Here is a 21,041-nt window from a genome sequence, read left to right on the forward strand (position 1 = left end):
GTGCCCCTCCTGCTCCTGCTCCCTTTGTCCTGTGCACGAGGACCCCCAGAGGACGTAGACGCGACAGAGAGGCGGCGAGTCCTCTCCCCCGAGTGGACAAGGCGGGCGGGACACCTCACGGAAGTTCCTGATCTAAGCTGCCCTGAAGTCCGTCTCTTGGGGGGCTCGGCCTGCAGTCGCCGCTGAGGATGACCTAGTACTCCACTCACGTACAGGTCTCCGGTTAGGGCCACAGAGCGGGTGCAGCGCCACGGCAGGGGCCCCGGGGAGCCTCCGGCCCGCGCCTTCCCCGGCGTGGGCGCCCAGGAGCCTCGCGGCCGAAGGAGACGCGCTGGCCGCTTGCCGGAAGAGCAGCGGCTGCTGGAGAGGACGGCTCGTCCTCCCCAGACTTTCCCAGTTTTCCGTGTGAAGGAGACCAGCGGGGCAGGCGGAGAGCGGCGGCAGCGCGCCGCGGGGAGCGAAGGCACGGGCGTCCTTACGCAGAAGAACCTCTTCCCAGCTGCCTGGCCTTTGCTGTGAGGCGCACGCGAGGTCCAGGCCTTCGGTGAAAACGGCCGTGGTCTCCGTGGGTCCCAAGTTAAAATGCGCACTGCGTGACCCCTGGGACGGGAAAGTTCCCCAAAGCCCAGAAAACGCGTTCGGGAGTTGTGAAGGGTAAAACGAAGCCGTCCCTCACAAGGAGTCCCCAGACTGACACCGGAGCAACGGTGAAATCGGCGCGGGCCGCTGCACCCGGGTCTAACCCGCGTCAGTCGCGGCCTCGTGGCGCCCAAGCGTGGCTTGACCTGGCTTGATGTCCCGTGCGTTAAGACAGCCGACGCCCTGGGACGCTGCCACCGTACCGACTAAAACCCGGGGTCGCCATTCCACGACCGGATTTGGGTCGCGTCGAAGGGAGTAAGCGACTGCGGCAGGAAGCCGAGGGGTCTCTGTGCCGGGAGGACGAAGCGCAGACGCCGGGGAGGGCGCGGGGAGGAAGGGTTGGCGGCTCCCGGTGGGCCCGAGGCGGCCGTCATCTGCAGAGAGCCCAGCGCGCTGACGGCCGGCGGCGAGGCAAAGGCCACCGGGGCGCCGCGCGCAGCCCCGCCCGAGGGGGCGCGTCCACGAGCCTGGCCCCGCCGCCCCTGACCCGCCCGCGGGATCCTGCCGCTTCTGGGGCTGCAAAGTCAGCGGAGAAGAAGAATGGCCCCCAGCGCTCCGTCTGGACCCGGAAACCCTGTGTGAGATGCGGGATCCCAAAGCCAAGAGTGGGGCCTCCAAGGGACCCTAAGCCGGGACCCATCCGGAGCTGCAGGCTCCTTGCCCAGGAATCAGGGGTGGTTCCCGGGACGTTTTGGTTTTTGTTTTTGTTTTCTTGAGTTTGGAAATGCAGTTGACCTTTGTAGATTAGGAAGTGTTGATAGTTGAAGATGACAGATGTCAGGTTTTCTGAGGCATATCCTAAAGCCCTCTCACTTTCTGGTTTCCGGAGTGTAAAGGTTATCACGTTTGCCTCACACGTGAAAGGTCCCTGGTTCGAAAAGGGCAGAAACACGGGAGCAGTGATTTTCCCGGACGTGTTAGGCATTTTGTCGTGGTCTGGGAACAAACCGAAAACCAGCCGATCCTGTAGCACAGGTGCTGGTGTTACTTACTTGATGTCTATCACCTTCAGATTGGTTTGCTGGACCCCTAAGTCACCAGGATGAGGGCATTTGGATGTGGGGCCTGGGAGAGGTAATTAGACTTAGAAGAGGAATAAGATGGTGGTCTGCAAGCCAGGAAGAGTACCCTGCCCAGGGAACCAAATCAGCTGGCACTTTGCTAGTGGCAGCCTGCGTTAAAATAGTTCACAAGGGATTCAATGACAGGACTCTGGAAAGTTCATCATCTCTTTAGTTTCTTATGTCACGTAGGTCATTGTCCCTGAATGTGAGTGCTGGCAAGAGATACTAGAATGATGAGCATGTAGGAAGCAGGAGGCAGATGAGGTGTTAATGGCCTAACTGATGAAAACAGGGATACTACACGGATTCAGGCTGCAGTTGTGTCCAGATGTCAGATGTGGACGGTTCACACAGGGTCCAGTGTGGAAGTGGATGGCATGAGACAGACTGGCTGAAGGGAAGCCGAGTTTTCATCTGCTTTTATTAGTGGAAGTAAGAGATGATTGGTGGAAAGTAGTTCAAAAAGTGGCAGTAAGCTTGTATTCAATAAACTTATGCCCTTTTTACATTAAGCTGGAAGCAAATTACGTTATGAGAATGAGAAAGTGTGTCCAAAGAGTACAGCAAGATTTGGCTTGGCAGTAAGTAAATGTACTAATCAGGGGGACACATAGATTGTAGTGACCAATTCAAGCCCTCAGGTGATACCCTGCTCTTCAGGAGATGCTGCTCTTGGGTCTGATCATAGAGTGTTGCCGTGCGCAGTGATGTCGTGATGCTGACAGGAACTGTCTGCTGTGCTGAGCGGTAGCATTTGACCTGATGCACAGATTTAGCATAGACTCTAAGATGCATGCAACATTGACCTGAGAACTGGAAGTTGAGAGTAGGAGGTGCAGGTTTGTGGGAATAAATATAGATGTTGTTGGCATATAGAGGTGGTATTTGAAGGTGTACTGGCGAGACCTGCTGTGTGTCTTTGACAGAGGACAAATAAAACCAAGGCTGTGCAAGCTCAAAGTGAAGGTTGATTCCCTTGCTGAACCCTAAGTTCTGACCCAGCATGGACCTTGCGTGGCCTCCCAGTGAGAGAAGCACGATCCCCTGTCACGGCTCCTGTCCTCCAAAGGCCAGCAGGACTCCCAGACCTGACTTGGGGAACAACGACTCTCCAGGTTCTTCTCCTCAGCTTCCTTTCCCCAGGGAGAACTGGGGACAGAACTCTCAACTATTTGAACTTCATCAAAAGACCAATATGTTAACATTTCAACCATCAACATTTCTTTAAAATAGCCACGTCCACACCTAGCTGATAAATTAAAGCATACTAATTGAGGAAATTGGATATTCCCAAATAAATCAACATTGACCTCAAGAGTTGTTGCTCTTTTTATATCACACATCCCTTTAAATGCTTTAAACATCTTATAAAGTAGACAGCATGCTATTATCATAAGATTGGTTATTACTTTTACAAAAAATAAATAAATAAAACCCTAAAAAGTACAATTCCATGAACCAAAGTTTACTTCTTCATTTCTGTTTGTTGAGAACTTTACTTACCTAACGCTACCAGTTAGGTCACCTTCTAAGAACCACTAAGGCAACACTTTGAAGTTGACCGTTGGAGACAGCAGTAGAAACAAGCAACCTGAATGAATTTCTGATGTTTCACAATGGAGATCTGCCATACAATTGCAAAGAACCTTTTTTGAGTTGCTTCAGGTAAAGTTAGACATTTTGATATTGACAGTTTTGTGAAAATCTTCTATGAAAAGACTTCTGTATGGGTGCGTTTGTTAGCTTTTAATCAACACTACAATAAACCTCTTTTGCAACAATGGCTGTATTTGGGGCATACTCTCAGTAGATACTACTTTGCATTACAAGTTACAGGTGCATTGGTGGTTCAGTGGTAGAGTTCTTGACTCCCACGCGGGAGATCTGGGTTCGATTCCTGGCCAATGCAGGTTTTCTTTTTGCGGTTCCGGGATCTTTACACTTCTCTGCAAGATTACACTGCACAGGCCACTGTTAGGATCCTTGATCTAGGCAACCCTGTCCTGATGACACGTCCCACCTGAAGCAGAAACACGATCTGAGTAGAATCTCAAAGTTACTGTGCTCAACAAGAGTGTAGGAGAGTTTTTGCGCTTTGGAATGTTGGTTCTTGGAGCCACTGCCACTACCTAGGCTCCTGGACGGTCCCTGAAAACTTCAAGAACACCCAGGTCCTGGATCACGGACTGGACCTTGGGCTGAGTGCTGAGCCGCCTCCCTGTGGAAGGAGAGGAGCCGCAGAGCCGGCGAGAGCACCTGGGGGCCTGGGGCACAGACACCATGAACCAGATTTCTTGTCCTGGGCCACCATCTCTGCCTCCGTAAGTTCAGACGCTGTTCTGAGAAGGGGTCCACGTCCCCCGCAGTGTGTGCGTCAACAGGTGTTGGCCTGAAAATTACATCTTTAATAAAAGAAAAAAAAAGTGTTTATCTTTTTTTGACAGGCAGAGTGGACAGTGAGAGAGAGAGACAGAGAGAAAGGTCTTCCTTTTTGCTGTTGGTTTACCCTCCAATGGCCGCCGCGGCTGGCGCGCTGCAGCCTGCGCATCGCGCTGATCCGATGGCAGGAGCCAGGTGCTTCTCCTGGGCAGGAGCCAGGTGCTTCTCCTGGTCTCCCATGGGGGGCAGGGCCCAAGCACTTGGGCCATCCTCCACTGCACTCCCTGGCCACAGCAGAGAGCTGGCCTGGAAGAGGGGCAACCAGGACAGAATCCGGTGCCCCGACCGGGACTAGAACCCGGTGTGCCGGCCCCCTGGGACTAGAACCCGGTGTGCCGGTGCCGCAAGGCGGAGGATTAGCCTAGTGAGCCGCGGCGCCGGCCCAAAGTGTTTATCTTTAAACAACAGTCAAATGTTGAGGAAGAACATGTAGACCTCCTGACCTGAGATAAGTGACCTAAAATTTCCTTTCTCTTCCCTGAAAGAACCTCTATCCCCTGTCGCCTGAGAGCTGAGATTGGGGAAACCACACATCCTGAGAAGAGGGGCTGAGTAACAAAGCAAACTGAATTCCCAACTGGTGAGGCCAAGGCAACTTAGGCTGGCTGACAAGGTCACAGCAGAAGGTGTCTCAGCAAGGCGTGAGAATGACTGCTGTGGTCCTCTTGGTGGTTTTAGGTTTGATGAGAGCTACACTCTGCATAAGAAAGCCAGAGCTTCCTGGTGGTGCTGCTAACGATTGCTGTATTTCTAATTTTAGGGAAGAGCACCTAGTCTCATAATCCCCAAAATGTCCATTGCTTGGTAGGATGTTAATCAAGTCAAATGTCAGTGTAGGAGAAGGGGTTGATGCTTTATGCAAGGTTGAGCTGTTTGTGGGAAAGAAGTAAAAGGCAACAGGCTCCCTGGTGTATACTTCCCACTAAAACAAAGATAAATGTTATTGAAGCTTTAATTCAATATGTGCTACAAATACAACAATGGTTAGGATGTCAAACTGTGGAATAGATCTAAGTGAACCTTTAGATAAGTGCAATAAAGAAAATAAAGCGTTACAGAGAGAACTACAAAAGAGGGGATACATTTTAAAAAGGGCCTGCTTTGAACTTGGGGCTTCTGGTAAAGAGTAGATTAGGAAGGTACTATTCTAGCTTGTGTAGCCAATTTCTGCATAGCTTGACAGCGCTCCAGGCCTTGGCTTGTGTGGGCAGCCCATTGTCTCGCACCTGTCTGTGATTGTATCCCATGCTCTAAATATGCCCCCTGAAAATCAAAGAAACTGTAACTAGATGTAGACATAGAATCTAGAGGCACCATAAAATACAAGGTCAGTGGTTCTAAGAAAATGGACAACAGACTTGCCATTGTAAGAAGAAAGAATCAATCATATGTGATTTATGCTATGAAAATAAAGTCTGGTGCCTGAAAGCTAGAGCCATGCCTTCAGCCTTGCTGTGAGTGTGTCTCTCATTTCTTCCTGTGCCAATGCCTCTCACACCTTCAGGAAATGCTGGACCGGCTGGAGCTGGACTCCAGCACCCAACTTGCACGGTGTCCACTATGAAGTGAGGGAGTTGATTGAGAAGGGCTGGAATCGTGGGAAATGAAAGTGGTACATATGAGAAAAGCAGGATGAAGGTGCAGGTGTCAAAGCTCTACATGTTGCTGTGTCCTCCTTGGCAGTAAAGGAGCCTTTCAACACGCATTGGAGGAGATTCACTCAACTCTGCCTGGGGAGCCTTCAGTGCTCTCCTCTGAGGTAATGGCCTCAGAATAGAATATTGAGTCCTCATGGACTCACCCACACTTGTCTTCTAAACCCCTGAGGAGGTGCAGTATATTCCAAAAGAGCTACGTGACTCTTCCAAATTACAAAGACACAGGAGATATATGTGGAAATTGATATTAAGGGTATAGGATAATAGTGAAGAAAACTTAACATTGGATGGATGGACTTCCAGAATGCCTTACTCACAGTTGTGGTGAGAATGGCGTGGCTTCTGGTCAAGGAACTCACTCTGTAGCAAATGAGTTGCAGCCGTGGGCCTACGCTCATGGAAGTCATTGATTTCACCACATTCTCTCACATCCTGAAGCCTCTGGTCTGATTAGAACAGTGGAATGACCTCTTGAAGCCTCAGCTGCTATGCCAGCTATGTGGGACAAGGTTCTCCAGGCAACCGTTCACTAGGCACTGCTGTTTCTCCCATAGCCAGGATTCACAGGTCCAGGGACCAAGGAGTGGAAATGGAAGTGGCACCACTCATTATTACTGCTAGTAATACATCAGCAAAATTTGGCTTTCTCCACCTTTGCCTTCATGTTCTACTGGTCTGGAAGTCTTAGCTCAAAAGGGAGGAATGTACCCATCAACAGACAATGGTTCTATCGAACATTAAGACTGCCACTCAGCCACTTTGGGCGTCTCATGCCGCTGAATCCACAAGCCAAAAAGGAAGCTACCGTGCTGGCTAGGTTGATGGACCCTGATTGCCAAGGGCAAGTTGAACTGCTTCTCCATCCATGGTGGAGGCAAGGAAGAGTTATGTCTAAACACAGGAGATCCCTTGGGCATCTCTTAGAGCAACCGTGTCCTGAGAAAAGTCAGTGGAAAACCAAACCAATTCAGTTCAGACAGGATTGTTAATGATCCAGATACTTTAGGAATGAAGGTTCATGTAGGCCCCCCCCACACACACACACCAGGTAAATAACAAAGACCAGCTGAGGTGCTTGCAGAGAGCAAAGGAACATGGAACAGAGTGAAAGAAGGCAGTTAAAATACCAGACTTGTATGAGACCAGTTGCAGAAACAAGCATGTAATAGTTACAAGTATTTCTTCCTTCCTTTCTCTCTCTCTCTCTTTCTCTCTTCCTCTCACTCCCCGTTAGTCTCTCTTGCTCATCTCCTTACTCCTATCACATAGGATGTATCAAGTTAAGAGTAGCATTGAAGATCAGGATGGTAATGGGAAGAATAGCCTCTTGGTTTGTGGATAGTGATGGTTTTCTGATGTTAGGCACAAGTGAAAAGAGGCCATGGTCTTTATGTGGAGCATGCTTATAGAGATGCTTCTGAATGGCAAGTTGACAAAGATGCACTAAGATTGTACTATTTGGTGGACAAGACACCCAGGATAGGAGGTTGTTGTCTTCTTTTAAGTAACATATTTGTAACAATGACCACAAACGCACTAACCCTCCTTTTAAAAGTAAAGCTTGGCTACTCCCTGGGTGGGCTGGAAGCACCAACCTTTCAGTTAACAGCCGAACGTGCTAACCGGTTGCGCCACAGAGACACGGGAAGTACCATGTTTCCGGTTTCAGAATACACTAGGCATTCACTGTGAAAGCCTAGGTTTTTCCTCCCTTCTGCAAGATAACTGCGAACTCCAAGCTTCGGGAGTGTTTGGGACCCTGTCGCGTGCGTCCCCTTAGAAACCCTCACACCAGAAGGGCTGCCGAGTGGCCTTGGCCCCGCCTTAGCCCCCGCCTGCTTCGGAAACAGCGCCCCAGGGACGCCCGAATGCGCGACCCAGCGCGGGAGCCGTGCTGGGGCCTACGAGGTCCGAGCGCGCCCGTGGGAACCGTGCCGGCGCTTCCCGCTCCGCCCGGCTGCGCTCGGCAGAGTCCGTGAGGTCGGTGCGACTGGTGCGGGTGAGTGACCGCGCCAAAAGCAGACACTGGAAAAGAGCCCAAGAAAGCAGAGGCGTCGCTGAGACAATTGAGACCTCCCAGGAGGCCTGCCTGCGGGGAAGCACCGGCCAGATCCCAGGGGTGGGAATCGTGACTGTGTGGAAGAAGAGGGAGGAAGAAGCGGAGACGCGCATGGGAGAGAAACGCTCAAGGATCTCTACACGTCCAAGAAGGAGGCAGCGAAGAGAGTATGTTGCTTTGTTTTTGAAGTCTCAGAATGATAGGCGGCATAATGGTTGCCAGCAAGCTTCGCCAGCCTGGAGGTCTGCCATTCGAGCCCGGGACACCGCGACGCCTTCCAGCCACAGCTAGCAATGGGACCGGTGTCGCTAGGCTTCGACTCCTGCAGCCACCGGCGCAGAGGGAGCTCCCAGTTCGGGAGAGATCCGAAGAGGAGTAAACCTCACCGTGCACAAACCCGCAGCTGGCCACGTCAAAGAAGGAAACTTGGACGTGCTCTTTGTCAGAACTCGACGGGGAATACCCGCAACAGTGAACTGCTGCCTCGCAGGGACCCCGCGGCAGGAGCTTCCACCAATGACATAATGTGGTCTTAGTAGCCGTTCTCCCCGGAGAGGTGTTTTGTTTTTTTTTTTTTTTTTTTTTTTAATGCTTTTATTTAGTGCGAAAGGTGCATAAGAGCTTTTTTTAAGGGAGATAAATCTGGGTTCATACCGCGCGCAAGGAACCAGCCTCGTGGAGGAGCATCTAGCCCAGGAAGCCTAGGGCGTGTGGCCTGAAGGCCATGTGCCCTGGAGGCTCAGGGCTATAGCAAGCCCCCTCCTGGGAAGAGGCCAGGGAAGAAGAGAAGGGGCCAGGACACACCACTTCCCAGGCTTTTAACCCACTTCCAAAGGGGAGTGGTTAATTGACCTGATTGGCTGGTGGGCACCCAGGAGTGGCCAGGTAGGGGCATGAGGTCACACAGGGGCTTGGAGAAGGTATCAGGTAGGGTGTGAGGTCACACAGGGGTGTGGCGAAGGCGTGGTCTTCCAGCTCACAAACCTAATGGATTTTAACCTATATGCCTGCCTACTTCTTTCCCCCCTCAGAGACTCCATCCCTTTAATCCTAAGGGGAGTGGATGGACTTTGAATCATGTCTTCTGTAACTGCTTCCTGCTTATTGAGGAGCGTAGCGCAGGCCCTGGCCTACCCAGGGTCTGGAAGTCTCTGTCGATCCTATCTAACAAATTTGCTTTGTGAGCTGGAGCAGTCTCAGTCATTGCCAAGGTCTGTGTCCCCTGCACGGTCAGTTACTCCCAGGAGTCGAGTTCTGAAACATAAGTTGTTAATTAGTATAAGCAAAACTGGAGCAAAACCAATTGTAGGTGGGGTGCCCCTTTAGATGAAAACCACATATCTTACAGATTCCCAGACAGTGGGTAGTGATAGGCTATCCTTATGTAGATTATAAACCCATTTAGCTTGAGTATAGAGAATTACAATAGAATAAAGCATTAGGTAGCTTTATCGTCAATAACAGTTCCCAGAGATGATTAAGACAGGCAGGTACAGCATGTTTGCCTTAAGGAGACAAGGGCAAAAGTTTTTACTTATCCCTTTTGCTTTGCAGTACTTAAGGCTTCTGGTTGGCTTATAGGAACAGTCAGTCATGTCCTTCACATTCACCTGTGAAGACTTAAGAGGTAGAAGTTTAGTCCTAATTTCATGGAGGTGGTCGTGCTCAATAGCACCTGGTAAGGTCCCTTTCATTTACGCTGAAACTGATCTGAAGAGGACCTTAAGAGTGGCTTGCTCAGGAATTTCTAATGTTGGAGTTCTTGTCACAAACTCTGATTCCTTGGAACACCTTTGCAGCTCCCCTGGCCAGCACAGTGTCTGTTTCAGAGGCTTTTAAGCACACACTAGGCTTAGAATCCAGATCCTGGGATCCATAGCAACTTTTGTAGCTACCCTTTTCAGTACAAAGTGTGCATCAGGGCCTCTTTAAAGCTACATAGAAAAGCTTGGAATCTGAATTTTGGCATTCAAATTCCATAGAATCCTGTCATCAGCAATTCCCAATACCGGAGCTTTAGTTAGAAGCTCCTTAGTTCTCTGGAGCAACGTGTGCAGCTACCCTTTTCAGTACGGAGACTGCATCAGGGAGTCTTTAGAGCTACACGCAAAAGCTCGGGATCCAAAACTTGGAGTCCCAAGTCCACAGAATTTTGCCATTTTGAGAACTCTCCTCGGCTGTCTTTTAGTATCTAACCCTATGTTAAAACATACGAGCTAGGAATTCCACAAGATTTTACATTTGAGACACCTAATAAACTTTAAAGAAATACCTAAACACACAGGCAATGGAGTTTGACACTTAGACATAACTAGAACTTAGGATGCATAATATCACAATAGAACAAAGCAAATCTTTGGGATCAAGTTTTACCATTAATGTTAATACTGTAGTTCTCTTGAGAACAGAGATCCTACATGGGAAGTTAGTACACAGTGACTCCTGTTGTTAATTTAACAATTAACCCTCTTACATGTGATGTCAGTGATCACCCGAGGCCCTTGACATGAGCTGCCTAGGCCATGGAAGCCTTCTGAGTTCTGCAAACGCCATCAGTATTCAGACAGGGCCATACGCAAAGTGGGAGTTCTCTCCTCCCTCCGGAGAAAAGTACATCCTTCTCTGATGGCCACTCTTATCCACTGGGGTCTCACCCAGGGAGATGGGAGAGCTATTTCAAATAGCAGTCAGACTTCTTTTTTTTTTTTTTTAACACAAAGCCAGATTGAGTGGAATGAGTTTAGAATAAAATGAGTTGAATGAGATTAGAATAAAAAGCCAAATAAAAAGCCGTGGTCCAGACTGGCTTGTCTCCACTCCCTGTATCCTAGTTTTTATGGGAACAATAAATTATTGCACTACAGTACACATTGTAAATTACTGCACTACGGTACAGTACTCTGTAAAAAGAAGTAATTAGTGCAATGTGTTTAATTTTGTAGATGCAGTCAGCATCCAGTTCAAGTTATAGAAGATTACTATGATTCAAGAAAGGTGTGTGAAGCCCCTTTCCAAGCCAACCCTTCCCTCTCTCTCTCTTAGTAAATCACTATTCTGAGTCTTAATTCAAGAACTCACAATTGCTTTTTTAAATTCATGTCAATGATTGTACAAGGGTACTCAAAAAGATTGTGAAAATGGAAGTCAAAGGTAAGTTTCCTTTGCTGTAATTTTTTTTTAAATCCATGCATATGATCAGTATTCAGAAAGTTCCAAAAATATCATATCATGAAAAAAAATGCTTGGATTTTAAAATTTTTTTCACCAAAACAAATGTTTAAATTTCATGCCCTTGTGTACCTTTTTGTACCTGGCTTCTCCCCACTCCTGGGAAATTATGCCCATTATGTTCATGAGATATATCCAAGTTATGTGTATCATTTCTAAATTTTGGTCCCAAAGTTTCCTGAGCTTTTGATGGAAGAAAAAGTAGGAAAGTCACTGAACCCCATATGGAATGCTGGTCTTCCATGGCTGAAATAAATATCTTCCTAGGGATTTGTTTCTTAAACTCCAAATATTGCTCTGGATTAATTTAAAAATCTCTTTTCAGTTAAGTTTTCTGCCAGTACCATGTATTCAAAGCAATCTAATTCGGTTTTCTATTCAGGGTAGACATGCATAGCATCTCTGTACTATAATATATGTGGCTAGCCCATAATTGTAGGCATCTAACCCCCCTCCAAGTTTGCAAAATGACTGAGCAATAGTAAAATGGCTGTATCCATGCAATTATTTCTCCTGCTTTCCTTTATTTCTTCAGAGATCTTGCTTTGGCTTCCACAGGAAGTGATTTGAAGACAATGCGTCTTCTCCTGCTGTACAATGGTCAGTGGGCATGCAGATAACTCTCTCCATAGTATTCCTTGCCAGATGTCTGCTGGGGCTCTGCCCAGACCATCTGTCCATGTGAGATGCATCACTGGAGCCAAAGGAATCTGCACCCGACAGACAGACCTGGGCCCTAGCGCTATTGGCTCATGATCCCTTGGTTCTTCTGTTTCTCCCATGAGCAGAAACAGAGCTCTTTACTCCTGCATGCTAAACCTGGGCCCTAGACCAAGGCTTTTGTTCTTTCTTTCATTGTTGCATCGTGATTTCTCCCACCAGGGGCATCGCTGGGGGTTTCTGAGTATGATCTTTTCAAGTGAACTTCTGGCGTGATCTCTGTTAGGTGGTGAATGACAGAGATGCATTCTCTGTTTGATGGCGCGTGACAGGAAGACTAGTCTGCGAGTCTGTATTGATTGTCCATTACCCTGGAGAGGCTGGTATTTCCTGGCATTTGAGCCTGCAGCAGTGCGGAGCTGTTCACATCTCATCTTACCAGTGTGTGCTGAAGTTATTATGGGCCTATAGCTGTCAAGCAACAGCTTTTTTTTTTTTTTAAGAATTATTTCTTTATTTGAAAGGCAGAGTTACAGAGTCTTAGAGAGCGAGAGAGAGAAAAATCTTCCATCTGCTAATTTATCCCCTAAATGACCTCAAGAGCTGGGGCTGCGCCAGGCTGAAGCCAGGAGCTTCTTCCGGGTCTCCCACGTGGGTGCAGGGGCCCAATCACTTGGGCCATCCTCCACTGGCCACCCAAGCCCTTCCAGGCAGCACCATCTAAGACCAGGGCACTAGAGCTCTCCTGGGAGAGAAGACAGCACACCAGTGAAGACAGCACCGAGAACTCCAGGGACAAAGCAGAACAGAGGGTGGGCAAGGGGTTGGGAGCCACAGGACGCACTCAGTACACGCTGGGGTTCCAGTTATTAAAACTGTCGGCTGCCTGAACCTTCAGAGGGGGCATGGAACCCTCACAGTGTCCTGAGAATCCTCTGGATTAGGGGTGGGTAAATGTAAACATATACTTTCAACCGGGGTGCCTGAGGAATATTGACAGTATCAGCTTGGTTTGAGATCCAGATGCGGATTTAAATTCAGTTTCTCTCCACCAAACAGTGGGTTCTGCTGCTGTGTTCCCATAGGATGGGAAGCCAAGCAGGCCCCTCCTCAGCTCCCCTCTGGAGCTCACAAACCAGAAAGCACTGGTTCAGGTCAGCCTAGGCAGAGGACTGAGTCTCCAGTTCGTGTCCCGGCTGCTTCCCTGGATAGCAGCGGAGGATGGCCAAGTCCTTGGGCCCCTGCACCCACCTGGGGATTTGGAAAAAGCTCCTGGCACCTGGCTGTGGATTGTCTCAGCTTCAGCTGTGGAGGCCATTTGGGGAGTGAACCAGCAGAAGGAAGACTTCTCTCTGTGTCTCCATCTTTCTCTAACTCTGTATTTCAAATAAATAAGCAAATATTTAAAAGAAAAGAAGAGAAATATATATATAGAGAGAAAGTGAGAGAGAAAGAAAGGAAAGAAAACCTGAAAGCATTTGCCTCTTGTAAACGTGGCAGGAGCGGGGTGACAATGGCCAGCACGGGAGAAGAGAAACGAGGTCTGGTTGATGTGAGCTGGGTGACCACGTCTCCTCTTCACTCTGCTCTTATTCTCCTCACTTCAGGAAAAGAATCTTGTTTCCGCCCGGTTTCGAACCGGGGACCTTTCGCGTGTGAGGCGAACGTGATAACCACTACACTACGGAAACCTACCGCAGTGTTACCTGCTAAATATTTCCCTGAAAGCCATGCAGATGAAGCCTCGTGCCCGGGTATCTTCATGAGACAATATCGTGCCTTTCTCGACCCCTTCCCGCCGCCATCGGTCACTTCCCCCATCCACAGAGGATAACAAACCCCGCGTTTCCACGAACACGTTAGGGTCCTGCGGGACAGAGGGGGCAGTGTCCGTTCCCCTAGGGAGCAGCACGGGCGCCAGCCTCTGGAGAACCCGCACTCCCTGCGGCCCTGCACGCCCGCGCCTCGCCGCGCCCACGCACATCCCCGAAGGAGCCGCTGGGGCTCCTCCGCGGGCCGCCCCGGGAGCTGCCGGGTGCCCGCCGCTCCCACAGGAGCCGCGCAGCCAGGGCCCCGCCACGGTCCCTGGGCCCGGGGCAGGCCAGGCAGAGGCTGAAGCGGAGGACAGAGCCGACGAAAGCGGCAAGGACAGCCCAGTGCCATTCCGGGGGGCCCGAGGGACATGGGTCTCCTCGCCTTGGTCCGCGCCGCTTGCTTGAACTCCGTCACCACGAGGAAGGACCGGGTGACAGCAAGGCCCGTCCGCGAGCCTCAGGAACACACGCGCTGCTGGCGGGTTAGATGTGGAGTCGAGGAACGCCTCGGCGTCAGAGCCCTGGTGTTTGGGATTGCTCTGAGTGTGGGGAGGATGGGGACCGAGCTCCAGCTGAGATGGAAACACTCAGGGGCGGCAGGGTTTGGGGGATGGGCTCGTGGTGGTCTCTGGGGACCCCAAGGCCTTGCTTGAGAGAGATTCCCTCGGGCGTCTGTGTCCCTGCTTGCGTGTGCGTTGTCGTGGGAGCTCGTAGCGGCTCAACTCTCAGCTCCTCGTACCCTGGGCCCCTTCGATCTCCCTCACGCCGGCCACCCCCGGGTGCCCTGGCGGCTGCGCACACCTCCCCGGAGGCCCGCTGTCTGCTCCCCGAGGCTGCCTGCTGTCTGAGCTCAGCCGGGACGCAAGGCTGCCTGCGGGGCGGGGCTCCTGGTGGGTCCCGTGCGGTTCGCCCTTTGGCGAGAATCTGGAGGGGGCGGCCTCCCAGGGCTTCCCGGAAGACGGGACGAGGCACAGGTGTGGTAACATGGATTAGTTCTCCGACGTGCGTGTCCAACGCAGCCGCTGCTGCTAGGGAAACACAGCAGGCAGCGCTTGCTGCGTGTCCCTGGTGGTCTAGTGGCTAGGATTCGGCGCTTTCACCGCCGCGGCCCGGGTTCGATTCCCGGTCAGGGAAGGGTCGTTTTATGCCCCCATGGTCTTCGCAACTCTTACTCTGGGCCTGCTGTTGTCATCGCCATTTCCCACTCAGGCCCCTGTCACTTGACAAGTCCCACAAGCAACATATCCCAGGCTACACAACGATGTGGCTTAAACTCCGCCACTACAGTGCAGTAAGAAATGAGCTTTTGAAAGTGTGCAGGAAAATTTCACAGGAGTCTGTCAAGAGCCGGCTGACGCCCAGCATGGAAACTCTCTGTGGGGCTCTGCCTGGCCTGTGGCGCTGCAGCCATCAGCATTCACTGCTCCCAGCACAGGGAGATCACCATCTGCAGTGCACTCTCCTCCAAGGCCCCTCCCACACCAGGGTGTGGGGGAAGTGTCTTCCTGGTGCCTACCTGAACCAGCCTGCTAGCCTAGAGGTCTGGTAAGCCTGGGGCTTCCTGTGTTTCAAAGATGTCCAGCTTTATGGTGGATTGCCAAAGACAAGTCAGTGGACAGGAAAAGTTCAGCTTCAGAAAAAGAAATGCAAACAAGACTGAAGTTTGTGAAAATGCCCAGTGCAATCTGGGCACATGTCTCCGTCTGTGGGCTGCACTGAAACCTTTAGGACGGAAATCTGGGCGCTCAGGAGGACTTTCAACATCAGGAGTGAAGAGCCACCTCTCAAGACTCTTTGCAAAGATTCTGTGACTGTTCCCTTGGGTTGTCTAGCAGTGAACCTGTGTGACCCCGCTCTCCTGCAGACCCTACAGACCTGCCTCCTGCATCACAGAATTTCTTGCCTGACCTATGTCAGTTGTCAGAATGGGAGACCCAATGCAGTTTTCCTGTGCAATCCCAGGGACTTGGTGACATTTGATTCTGGAATGATTGATGGCCCTGGACTGGTGCTACCACTCTGCAGTATACAGGAGTGTACCTATGACGATGGGAGTTTAGGGGCCACCACTGCACCATAGCGCGTAAAGCTGCTGCCTGCAGTGCTGGCATCCCATATGGGCACCATTCCAAGACCCTGCAGCTCCACTCGCAATCTAACTCTCTACTATGGCCTGGGAAAGCAGTGGAAGATGGCCCAAGTCCTTGGGCCCCTGCACCTGCATGGGAGACCTGGAAGAAGCTCCTGGCTCCTCTCTTCAGATCGGTGCAGCTCTGGACATTGAGGCCAACTGGGAAGTGAACCAGCGGATTAAAGACCTCTCTCTCGCTCTCTTTCACTCTGTGTGTGTGTGCAAGTCACCATGCTTTCCAAATAACAACACCTTTAAAAAGAAGGATAGACATTGCTGTTTCAAGCTGGAGAAAGAAAGTTTTAATTTCAACTTGTACAAAAAAGATAGGCAACAAAGTGTATGTAAAATGAAATTTATTTTCTGAGGTTTCTAAACCCTACCGTTCAAGTAAAATGAACCTAAGAGCTGGTAAACCATCTGCAGGGACTTTTTTCTGCCTGTTCCTGGACTCAAATCCTTGCTCTTTCCTGGCTGGAGTGGGGAGGGAAAAGGATGAGTGCCTTTGAGGATCCTCTCCTGATCTGGGCATTGGTGTCTTAGGGGCTATCCAATTTGCAGAAGAAGGGCTGGGATTTCTGCAAGCAAAGGGTCCATTGGTCCTGCCGTGTAATTTGGTTCTCAGAGATGGTGACTTCTTTGATTTAGACTTGCTTTGTTGTTTTATTTTCTCATCAATTGGAGAATTATTGCTGACTTAACTTTTGGTATTGAAATTAAACAAGCCATTTAATACTTCAGTTGTTACCTGAAATAGATAAATAAACAAACAAAACCAACTCATTAACAATCTTCTGTGTGGTCTTGCTGATAAGTGCCTGGGGCTGGGGCTGGAGCTGGGTGGAGATGGAGGCCAGGGGGAGCCCGACTGTGGGGAAGGGGAGAAGTTACAGGAGTGGATTGCAGGCCAGAAGGAGATGGTGGCGCTAGCACATTCAAGGCAGAGTCTCCTGAAGTGTGCTGGCTGCCCGTGGTGTGGGACAGAGGGCCCCAGCACCTCCCGATGCCAAGAGCCCTGCTCCCAGCTGCTGCTGCAGGTGAGTTAGCCAGACCCCCACCAGCTCCTCCTCCTCGGCCTCAGTTTACCCTGCGTGCTGCCCCTGAGGAAAATAAAGGTCTTTGTCAGGCCCCAGGATGAGAGCTGTAGCTCAAACATGCACATTCACAGACTTGTTACAGCAAAGAGAAGACATTTGCAGGAAAACTCTCCTAAATCATCTCATAGGAGGGTGGGGCCACAGGGAGAGCCCTACAGTGTGAGAAGCACCAGGGTCCTTGGACAATAACAAGACTGTGAGAAGATCATGGTGACAAGGGGCTAAGGACACAACCCACATGACCTAGAGGTCAAAAGCCTGAGCTGGACACCAACATGTCTTCTGCTACATCTCAGAATGTCAGGGAAGGCGGAGGGAGGGCTTCCACCTGGAGGAAGCTGGACAAGTTCTACAGGGAGAGCATGACTTTGGCTGGGACAGGAACACGCTTTGCCCGGTGAGTCTTGTCAGTGTTCTTGTACAGACAGAAGGCAGGGCTGGTGGAAAGAAGTGAGCAGAAGCAGAAAAAAGCAAATTGCCAAGCGAAGAGCAAGGCATAGATCTTGGCTGATGCCCCTGATCCCAGGGGAAAGCAACATTCTGCAAAGGTAATTTCTCCTTAGGGCGTCTCCAGGAATATCTTCAGTAAATAACCAAAAAGTTCTTTAATAAAAAGTGAGGTGGAGGATTAGCCTAGTGAGCCACGGTGCCAGCAATCCGGGTTCTTGCCCTGGTGGGGGCGCCGGTTCTGTCCCGGTTGCTCCTCTTCCAGTCCAGCTCTCTTGCTGTGGCCAGGGAAGGCAGTGGAGGATGGTCCAAGTGCTTGGGCCCTGCACCCACATGGGAGACCAGGAGAAGCACCTGGCTCCTGGCTTCGGATCAGCACAGCACGCTGGCAGTAGCAGCCATTTTGGAGGTGGACCAATGGAAGAAAGACCTTTCTCTCTATCTCTATCTCTCTCTCACTGTCTAACTCTGCCTGTCAAAAAAAAAAAATTAAAAAAAAATGAAAAGTGGAAAAATGCTCATTTCTCATTCCTTAGGTGTTTCCCGTCAACCCATCTTCTTAGGGAAGGATTTGGGGTTTGGTTTTGATTTGTTCCATCCGTTGTAGGGGAGGCAAATGCAAACCCAGAAGCTATTCCCTAAAAGTTTGGTTTCCTTGCTGTTGGGTTCTCTTTGGGAGAAGAAGACCTAAAAGCTCTCTGTGTAGTTTCTTTCATGAGAAGACTCATTGAAGGCAACATTTTCCAAGACCTCCCGCTGTGCCCTCACCACTTACCTCTGCACACAGGGTTCCTGCACACAGGGAGTCTCTGGTATTCTTCCCTGAGGACCCTGTTTTCATCATACAGCCGCACAATGGAATCCAGGACCTGCCAGTGGAGGTTGGAGGTGCATCCTGTCAAGGAGAGAATTACAGTGAGGCAAGGTATTCACATTCGCTTAAGAGAAGGCTTCCTGCTAATTCCCTGAACTCCACGGCAGGGCCTGAGGGGCTGCACTGACAGGCTGACGGGGAACAAGCTTCATGGTCACCTGCTTCCCAGCTCCAGCACATTCACATCATTCTACACCCAGTGCTGCAACATGAGGAAGACTGGGCCGTGTGTGCGACCCGGTCAGTCTTGTTGGGGCCCAGCCAAGTGATGTGGCCTGGTGGCCTCAGCATGAGAGCAGTGGAAGGTGAGGGCTGAGGCAGAAGAACCCTAGGATCCACGAGGAGCCCTGGGAGCAAGGACCAAACCAGACATAGGAGGCTGATGAGAATGGCAGCGGGGGAGACTGCTGCCCGTGGGGCTTGGAGACCTGGGTTTTACTGAACCACACTCACATAAGCCGACAGATGCAGACCGTGCACAGAGTCAGAGGCACGAACACGGTTTGGAGGTCAGATGGCTATAAGTGGGAGGAAGAGCTTAGCATGGTCAGGTCTCTACCTAAGCCTATTTGGTTGCTTCCAGAATAGTAGTTACAGCACCGGTGCTCGCTCTCTCACCAGTCCATTTGTAAGTGGGTGAAGCAGGTCTACCACGCGCTTAGATTCTGTGAAGCTCTGGGCAGTGGCCTGCCCGTGGAAACACACCCACTGCCAGACTCAGGCCCCTTGGGCCCCCCTACCGCTGTCTCTGTCCATGGTGCTGATGTGACGCTGCAGCCTCTGTCGCAGGCTGACATTGACCACCATGGTCTCCTTCAGGCGCTGCCGCAGTTTCTGGATCTCATCTTCTGCAGCCGTTCCTCCAGGGCATGAAATGAGGGAGGGGAGGAAGAACCTTTGTCACTATGGGACAGCCAGAGGCCGCCGTACAAGATCCCTGCCTCTCCCCACCCCTCTGCCTATGTCATGCTCTCATCAGGGAACACCAGTCCCCGGGTGGCTGTCAAGTGAATAAAGGGCAAGCGCTGAGCACACTCACAGGGCTGCCTCCACCCAGGGGCATGGGAGGAGCATGGGAGGAAAAGAGGAGGAACAAAGACCCTACGGCCTCCAGGTAAGGCCAGACAGTTCCCGTGGAAGCTGTGGCCACCTCCTCGGTGTGACTTGCAGGAACTGGAAATACCTTCCTCTACTACATACCTCGCCCAGACCAGTTCAACACATGGTGAATACTTCCTCTGCAGCTCAGGGTGAAATGTGAAAGGGAAATGGGGATTCCTTCCTAGGAGGATGATGTGAGTAATAAAGGGCTCCTCCTTATACCTGCCACGTGAAGGAGAGGGAGAAAGAGGAGACTGATGGGGTTTATATTGCTATGCAAATAGCCCAGTGGGTCCTGAGTGAATTAACACAGTGTCAATCTCCTGCCAAGAAAAGATTATATGAACATACTCCAGGAAAGCAAAGCTGGACATAAAGAAAGGGAAGACAAAGACTGAAGCTGTGTTCTAAACACACACCAGCGATGCTGCTGCCCAGAGGGCTCCTCTGTCCATGCAGGAGCTGCCCTGGCCCCTGGGGGTTTTTGGAAGGGGAGCATGCTGCTGGCACCACAGTTACCCATGACCTTTCTTTCATCAGACATGCAGGCTGTTGGTTTGGATGGCAGTGCAGCAATGGGAATAAACCACCCATGTTTTGGGGGAAAAATAAAAGAAACTCTGTGTTGCTGCACAAAGTGTGACATTGTGGCCATTTACCAAGACTTGGCAATGTCAGAGACCTGTCTTTAGGAAAATCACCTTTCAACTGTCACTCTGATGGGACCTTGGGAGGAGGCAAGGGGACAGGATGCCTGATAACTGAGCAAGGCTGGCAGTATTCCTACATGATTGGAAAATGCAGGGATACCATCCACGGACTATAATTATCAAGACCATTTCAGAGCGCGGGGGGCTGGTGCTGTGCCATAGTGGGTAAAGCCACTGCCTGCAGTAGTGACATCCCATATGGGGGGAGGGTTTCTAGTCCCAGCTGCTCCACTTCCAATGCAGCTCTCTGCTGTGGCCTAGAAAAGCAGTAGAAGATGGCCCAAGTCCATGGACCCTGCACATGCATGTGACCCAAAAGAAGCTCCTGGTTCCTGGCTTCAGATCACATCAGCTCTGGCTGTTGTAGACATTGGGGGAATGAACTAGCAGACGGAAGACCTCTCTCTCTCTCTCTCTCTCGCTCTCTCTCTCTCTCTCTGCCCCTCTCTGCCAGAATGTAACTCTGCCTTTCAAGTTAATAGATAACTCTTGAGAAAAAAAAAAAAAGACCATCTCAGGAAAAGAGCTGTCCCATGAAAGGCAGGTTGTGTATATGGACTGTGGAGTTGGCTGAAACTTTCCCGTGCTCCCATCACTCTTCTCTATGGGCCACTGCGCATGCATCAGATGCTCTATCCAGTGGTGGCAGGGTGGCTCAGGCGAGATGTCAACCAGGAACACTGAAAATCATCTGACCCACCCAGGACTGCACTTGACACCTGAGCCCAGCACTCTTTTCAGCCTATATGCCTTTTCAAGGAGAAGCTTCTAGGCCTGTCTACACAGATGCTACAGCTCAGTTCAGACAGAAGCGGTGAGCGTGCAGAAGGAAGAAGCTACTGGAAGGTTTTGAGCCGTACTTTATTTACAAGGGGAGCAGTCACAGCCTGGGTCCACAGCAGAGGTGGCTTCTTGTGCTTCAGACAGGACGATGTCACTGCTGGAAGGCTGAGCACAGTTGCGCTGGCCGGAAGGAGTCAGATACCGTTCATCCACCGCGTCCTCGGGCTCCACACTCCCTCCCTCCCCCTGGTGCTCTCTGTGGGGCCTGGTGGGAGAGGCAAGATGAGAGAGGTAACCGAGTTAGCCGAACAAAGTTCATTACAGGTCCTGATCT

General features: G+C 50.8%; 2 non-coding genes across 2 annotated transcripts; one reads left to right on the forward strand and one right to left on the reverse strand.

Moving 5' to 3' along the window:
• Positions 1-13,368: 13,368 nt before the first annotated feature.
• On the reverse strand, positions 13,369-13,441 carry TRNAV-CAC (transfer RNA valine (anticodon CAC)). The gene has a single exon. It is a non-coding gene; the product is annotated as a tRNA-Val (tRNA).
• Positions 13,442-14,626: 1,185 nt separating this feature from the next.
• Positions 14,627-14,698, forward strand: TRNAE-UUC (transfer RNA glutamic acid (anticodon UUC)). The gene has a single exon. It is a non-coding gene; the product is annotated as a tRNA-Glu (tRNA).
• The last annotated feature ends 6,343 nt before the right edge of the window (positions 14,699-21,041 follow it).

This window comes from Lepus europaeus, chromosome 5, assembly GCF_033115175.1.
Source record: "Lepus europaeus isolate LE1 chromosome 5, mLepTim1.pri, whole genome shotgun sequence".
Taxonomy (NCBI): Eukaryota; Metazoa; Chordata; class Mammalia; order Lagomorpha; family Leporidae; genus Lepus; species Lepus europaeus.